General features: G+C 40.3%; 1 pseudogene; it reads right to left on the reverse strand.

Annotated features, from left to right (window-relative positions):
• Positions 1-3298: 3298 nt before the first annotated feature.
• Positions 3299-6438, reverse strand: LOC120779360 (annotated as a pseudogene).
• Between the last annotated feature and the right edge of the window lie 1485 nt (positions 6439-7923).

Here is a 7923-nt window from a genome sequence, read left to right on the forward strand (position 1 = left end):
TGCTGGAATCTAGTAACCATAATATCAGATAACCATATTTCGGGCCCCGGCGAAGTCAATCAGCCTCAACCCATTTGGGATGTTTCGTCGTGGAGGCTGAATTTACCGACCGTAGTGCCAAATATACCTTCTTTGCCCACCCTGGCGTTAAAGTCGCCAAGCACGATTTTGACATCGTGGCGGGGGCAGCTCTCATAAGTGCGCTCCAAGCACTCATAGAAGGCATCTTTGGTCACATCGTCCTTCTCTTCCGTCGGGGCGTGGGCGCAAATCAGCGATATGTTGAAGAACATCGCTTTGATGCGGATTGTGGCTAGACGTTCAATCACCGGAGTGAATGATAGTACTCGGCGACGGAGTCTCTCTCCCACCACGAATCCCTCACCAAACTTGCGCTCCTTTATATGGCCACTGTAGTAAATGTCACAAGGACCTACTCGTCTCTGTCCTTGTCCCGTCCATCGCATTTCTTGGACGGCGGTGATGTCAGCCTTTACTTTTGCGAGGACATCAACCAGCTGGGCAGCGGCACCTTCCCAATTAAGGGTCCGGACATTCCAGGTGCATGCCCTCAAATCGTAGTCCTTATTCCGTTTGCCATGTTCGTCATCAAAAGGGGGGTCTCTCATCCGAGGCTGTGTTTTCTTTTTCATTGGTATTGTTTTTTTACGTGGCGGGTCCCAAGCCCAGCGCACAACCCTATGTAGGGAATGTTTCGCCTTCTCACATTAGCTCACCTTCGAACGGATGTTCTTAGGCTACCCAGATGATACTTGGTCAAAGACCGGAAGTAGTGAGCTGCTTGAGCCATGTGTAAAAGAATCGTTTCTGGCCACTCCCAAGTGAATAGCGATCAGACAACTTTCCTCACTTGCGTGAACTTCTAGACATGACTCCATCCTCCTGATGATCATCATGGTACAAAATTAGTATAAAGACACAAATAAAAAAAAAGAACACTTCGGTTCCAGAGGAGCTGAAATGCTCAGCACTTATGCATAACATTCCATCTTGATGCGTCATTATAGTACAAAATGCTATACTGGTCCGATCTGAACATTAAGGAGAAAAAGATGTGTGCATAGTTTGAAACCGATATCTCAAAAATTGAGGGACTATAGCGAAACACCTAACTTAACCTAATAGCTATCAGAAAAAGGGCATAACATTACGCAAGCTGGAGGATCATATAACATTGGCACATTTATCATCAGCAAAAATAAAATAAAATTATTTTACAATAACAACAATATAAAAAAAATTATGCTTCCCTTTACTACTGCCAAAACAAATAGTTCAATCACAAATGCATAAAAGACCGCATACTTTATGTCCTTGTCGGAAGATGCAACCGATGATAATGATCCACTGCATGTGTAAGTGCTCACATAAGACGAGTACACAGGTAAATATTAACATTAATGCTGACAGACGCAAACACATGTAAATTAATATGTAATATTCTACTTGTATATACACACCAAATGCTGTTCGGCTGGCTTTGAGAGCTTAAGTGAATTTAAACGCAAATTAGTGCATGCAAGCTTATGTGAGTGAAGGTATGTATGTTTGTTGGTACAAGCTGCTCAATCAAATTGGCTTTAATTGTTGCTTAATTGGCAAATACAAAGGCTGCTGCTGCAACTCATTGTCTGGCAAGCGCAAAGCTAATATTGTTGTAAGCCGTATTGTTGTTATTGTTGCTGTCATTTGCTAGCTGTGGCAGCTAGCAAGGTTGCTGCAGTTGAATGCCAGCGCAGACAAGTGAGTGCGTAAGTGTGTAAGTGCTGGCTCCATTCCTACTTGACAACAATAATACAGGTTAATACAATGAAATGTGGTTTTACTAACAAAAAATAACAAAAAAATAATAATATAAAAGAATAATAATAATAAAGAGCAGTTAAGAATGAATTCCAAGTAAATAAGTGTGGCAAGCAATATGAGCAGCATGCAACTGACTTTACTGCGCTTGAGTGAGAAAATAAAAGCAACAAGTCTGTGTTTGCTTGGAAATGTAAACAAGTATGGATGACAATAACAATAAAAACCAACTATAACAGATATAATAAGTTGAATCGCAAATAAAAAATAAAATAAATAAAAAAACAAATATAAAAAAGAGTTTTCTTTGGCTGCATCAGAGCTGAAATACTCCTCACGGGCAAATTTTTTGAAGCAGGGCATAAAAATTTCTTTATTTTGATTTTTGTCGGTTAGTTGCTGTGGTAATCCGATCTCGAAAAGTTCTTGGAATACTGTAGCTTTTCTTTAAACAATAATTCAACCCAAATTTTGCTAAGATATCTCATCAATAAAAAAGCTTTTAATATAAGTACTTGATTTTGATCAAGCAGTTTGTACGACAGGTATATGCTGTAGTGGTCCGACCTATGTAAATAATATGTTGGGATGTTATAAGAACTTGATTTTGTATGGCAGCTCCTACATTCGCCAAAAAATAGTAAGACTTTGTTCATAATTTTAAACTTAATTCTTTAATCTTCAAACTCGTCTCCCTCAAAGTAATCCCCCTTGACCCAAATACGTTTGTACCAACGTTTTTTTTTCCAATCCTCGAAACATTTGTTAAATTCAATTCCTGGAGAAGCTTTCAATTCGCTTAGCGATTAACGTTTATTGTTTAAAATTGACTAAAAACGGTTTCCCCAGAGCGATGGTTTGAGTTTTCTGAATAGCCAGAAGTCACATGGAACTCAAATAGAATTGCTTGTTGACAGTTTGGAGCACACCACAGCTCGATAATCGAAGAACATTGTCAACATAATATTGGTTTCTGACCTGCTTTGACGTGGTTTTTTCTTCGGCTCTCTTTTGCCACGATATTCGGCCGATCGATCGTCTACTTCCGAGTTTTCAGTATAGACCTAAGACCCACCGCCAGTAGTAATACGTTTCATGGCATCCTCTTAGTCGGAAAAATGGTATTCAGTGACCCTTCCGGTATTCCAACGAAATTCCTTGGCGAAGAAAGGACGTTTGCAAAATTTCAGATTGATATCTCAAAAATGAAAGACTATTGTTCACTTATATTCTGACAACAGACAGCTAAACACGGCTAACTTTTTGTGGTCTCCGAAGTTTCCTTCTGGATGTCGCCAACTTCGTAGCAAACTTAATATATATTCATGATATAAAAAATATAAATAAAGTCAACAGAAATGTCAACAATATGCAATCAGTAGCGCAACTAGGCAACAGGGAAAACACCCTGTATCTGCGCCACTAACAGCCATACATTGAATTTAAGTCAACAGCTGATCAGCGTTTCACTCACCTTCTTCGATGCATTGCAAAATATTGCCCGCGTAGGATAGACAATCACTGGAGGTCGTGCCATTGTTGCCGCTATAGCTGCTGCCACTCAGCGCGCCCGTATTGCTGCCGGCGCCGTTCGCGTAGTTCGGCATGACGCCACGGCAGATGGTCATGCAAGCGGTGGGCACGCCGCGGCGCTGACAGCAGGGCGTATGATCACGTCCACCGGCGGCGCAGCGCACAATAACCGCTACAAAGAGACAAGAGGAAAAAGAGAGTGGACAATAGCAGATTGAGAGAAAATGTAGCATGGTGTAAATTACAAAAATATTAAATTTGTGTCAAACATTTATTTTCACTTCTCATTTCATTTCTTTCACTTACACATTTGTGCACGGCACGCCGGTCCGAGCTTTTCAATATCCGACAATTTAATGTTGTACGAACAGAAGGGCGAACATTGTGGCAGCAGGCCGGATGCCTGACAGCATTTTGTCATATTGTAAACCGGTTCGGGCTCATCCACCGCCTCGGCAGGTTGTGTGCGTGTAATAAGACGTGGTGAGGCTTCACTTTTGCCGTATTGATTCACGGAGACTACGTAGAATTCATAGTAGACTTCGAGTTCGAGTCCCTCCAAAATGAGTGGTGGATTTTTCTAGAATGGAAAAATTAATACAATGTTTTTAAGGGTTCAGTTGAAGTAAGATAACTCTATGTATCGAAAAACTATTCCGACTAGTCAAAAGTAATGAACCGACAATAATTTGTCTAGCAAAATTTAAAGGAGCTCCGGCAATCAAGCCATAGAATTTTACCGGTAGAGATAAAGCTACTAACTCGACCCCAAGACCCCCGGTTGAAAAATAAATTGATCAGTGAAGAGACTTTACACTCTCAGAATAAAAGAACTGAAGAGCTCTAGGACGAACTGCCAAACAGATCAGAGGCACGAGAAGTTGAAAACGTAGACAGTTTTTAGACTGAAATTTAGTACCGACCAAAATATGCCGTTCCCATAAATGGATGAAGGAGAAAAACTTTTAAATCCAATTTTCTCAAAAATATTTTGGGTTAGAGATCAATACTTATTATGGACCTTAATTCATCCTTTCCATGATAACCGAGTCTAACTAAAATGAACGAATCTGGAGTTTTAATAGATGAAGGCTGTTAATTTTTCAGTATTCCTACAAATTGGTATGTTTTCTGTCACAACCACAACATCAAAACTAATCTTAAATCTGTGACTTAGTGGTTTCGATATCTACCCCACCCAGTTCCACCGACATACTACTGTTACTGTTCATCACCTATTGTCAACAGTCTCATCTTAGACTTACCTTCACCACCGTCAGATAATCGTCGCCTTCGCCCAAACGTCTAAACTTGACATGATAAGTGCTGATTGTGTCGGCCAAGCGTTTGGGTTTATCCCAGTCCAAAATTATAAAATTGTCGGCCTTTGCAACCGTATGTAGCATCGAAGGTGGATCGGCGAGCACGCCGTAACCCTGGAAGAGGCAGCTGCTATACTCGGACATGAAGCGTAGGCACCTGAAACAGAAATTACGAAAAAACATGTCGCTTTCGAAGAATACTTTCGGTCATATATTCTAGTACTCACTTGAACAGACTAAAGCCTAGTGTTGATAATTTGAGCGAGCAGAGCGGGAAGCACACAGCCGGTATGCCACGCGCACGACAACAGGGTGTGTGGTCGATCTTATTTGCAAGAAAAGTGAAAGTAATATTGGACCAAGGTGCGAAGACCATAAAGTCGGGTAGTGTGGCGAGGTCGGTCTTCTGTGGATCGCACATCTTATCGAGACACTTACGATGCGTCATGCCTTTGGCCTCACAACAGCTACGTATGTTGGGTAGCTCCGACATAATGCTCTCCACCGGAGCAGAAGCTTCGGCATCATCACTTCGTGGCGCGAATACTTCACTGGTATGGGTGAACACACGCAAACGTTCGCTGGGCAAATTCGAACCGTAGTCATTATGCGCCGTCACCACAATCGCGTACATTGTGAGCGGCGTAAGATCCTGCAGTGTCATCGTAGTCTGATTAACCGGCACTGTGCGTATGATCGTCTGCTCTAATGGACGTTTCTTCCAAGCAAACGCATTGGACACTTCATCCTCATCGAAGCTATGTAGCGCCGTAAAATTCACACTGTAATAACACATATCTTGACACAAATCCGGTATTTGTTTGTCCATACAGCAGGGCACATGATCGCGTCCATCCGCCATGCAACGTACAATATTCGGAAAATCCTTCTCACAAGCCTCGGGCTCTATGCCCGTCGTGCCGTCGATTATGTTGTGCACATTACAGAAACCCATGCACTCGGCGGTGACGTTAGCGCGCTCACAACATTCGGTGTGTGATTTGTGGCGCAACAGTGAGCGCGCGCCAAAACGAACGATTGTCTGTGGCGTCGAGTGGCGGCGGCACAAGATAGACATCACTCGACTCTGTGGTGGTCGTGATGTTATCATTGCTGGTGGGTATCTGCTTGACTGTGCGAGAGAAGGTGGTAATATGAAATTAGTTCTGAACGTTCCAAACAAGAGAGTTTCGCTTTCCGACACTTACCTGTGAGTATATGTATGCTCCGGAGCACAGGCTCCGAAATAAGTTCGCAGATGTAACTACCCGAATCTTCGGTAGTCAATCGCTTCACGAGCAGTACCCACACCTCACCGCCTGACTCGAGTCCTTTAGGATCTAAACGAAGGTAATATAAATATATAATATTTTCTACCTTTGTGCATCATTTTGTCATGTCTGTACCTATCTTCCATTCACTTTCGTCATGCAACACACTGATACGTGTGTCGCTCGCCACTCTCACCATACCGGCAGTGAGTATTTCGTCGGATTTCTTCCATATCACTGTGTGATTGGCACGATTTTCTGAGACAACACATGTGAGTAAGGCGTCTTTGCCTTCGTAGATCAGTGATGGACCACCAGTTGCTGAAAGGAGGTATATATTTGTAGGAAATGACGTAAATATGTTCGATTTCTTAAATAATACTTCTTCAAGTCATAGAGTCGTTTTTGTACTCACCAATTGGTACACCGGAATTAACAGTCGAAAATAAACAAGTCGATGTTATTAGTACCACCACCAGCTTAAACATTATTTCAATTAATAATGGTCACCTGAAGAGAGAGATAAAAGAGAATATGTGTGATAAAGATTTTCAGGGAACAATAAATAATTTTCTTATGAAGAACAGAAACTGAAAAGTCGTTGGAATTTTGAAAAAATATTTTCTCAACCTTGAGATCTCGTCAGCTCTGAAGATTGAACTAAAGCTACTTACAAAACTAGGGATCTAGATCTGATACTTAGGATCGGGTATTGGAAGTAACCTAATACAATATAACTACGGTAATTATTAGTTTAAATAATGTTCATTCATCTTGATAAGTTCTTTGAAAACTGGTTTTGAGCTCCCAAGCTCTGAAGCTTATTCTTGGGAGAATTTACTTATTTAGCCAAATAAATCGAAGCGACTGAATGGTCAAATAGTTAACTTTGAATCTACTTTTCTGATATGAAGAATTTTCGGTTCTTCGAAGAGAAAATGTAATATAAGGCAAGGGAAAGGATATCTAAGAGCTAGTTGCAGCATCCGTCTCAAATGAAACCTCTTCATTTACAGGATGTACATTGTCTATGAGAGATTTAGGATCGGGCAAGAAAATGTTTAACCAAATTTGACTGTTCCAGAAAACTACGAATCTGATGAGGGACTTGTCTACAATTAGTGCTGATTCGAGGGTCTTTATGGTGCAGATAGTTATTGTTAATAGAATCTAGCGATACTCTTCTTTATGATTATACTTTTTTAGCCGACATCTATAATAAAAATAAAATAAAATTTTGTCTACGTTTTCCAGGTCTGTACTCAACATTCAAATTAGAATGCGAGGATCTTTCAAATCCTTAAGATCGAAACTTATATCGGAGCGAAAGAAAGCACCACAGAAGGTTTATTGAATCATGGGTATATATTTCGAAGAAAAGAAACCTATAATTAAAAATTGTTTCATGATAACCGGCTCACAATTCAGGAACAATGGTAAATAGAAAGCCTCTCATTCAACGGGAAGTAAAAAAAATCAAAATTGAACTCGTACGCGTAAAACTTTAAGTTCAAGCTCTCTCGAAACCAACATCATCTCATTATTTAATTACTTAATATAAACAAATTAAATTATGACAAGCAACAACAACTCTTTAAAAGTGTGTTATCCTGAAAACCAACTCATACTTTACTAGGTATAATAATAAGCCAAACTTTTACTAACTAAACGCTTTAGAAGTACTTTTTATGAGCACTCTAACAGCCAGCTGTTGGTTATAGCGACAGTGTAAACAGTCTCATAAAAGTTGAAGCCAACAAAAAAATACGGAAAGAACAAAAAGTGAAGGAAATGGGAGGTTTAAACAAGTTAAACAAAAACGCGAAAACTTGACACGTGCCAGGCGGTGCTAAATAGTAAACTGCAATACAAGGAAGACTTGATAATTTAGCGCCTTTTTGAAGAACATTTTTTTAGGCTATAAAAGAGGATAAGTACTCGGTAATAATAATAATTCTGTACAAATAATATCT

This window comes from Bactrocera tryoni, unplaced genomic scaffold (genome assembly GCF_016617805.1).
Source record: "Bactrocera tryoni isolate S06 unplaced genomic scaffold, CSIRO_BtryS06_freeze2 ctg7180000223296_QRY, whole genome shotgun sequence".
NCBI classification, from domain to species: Eukaryota; Metazoa; Arthropoda; class Insecta; order Diptera; family Tephritidae; genus Bactrocera; species Bactrocera tryoni.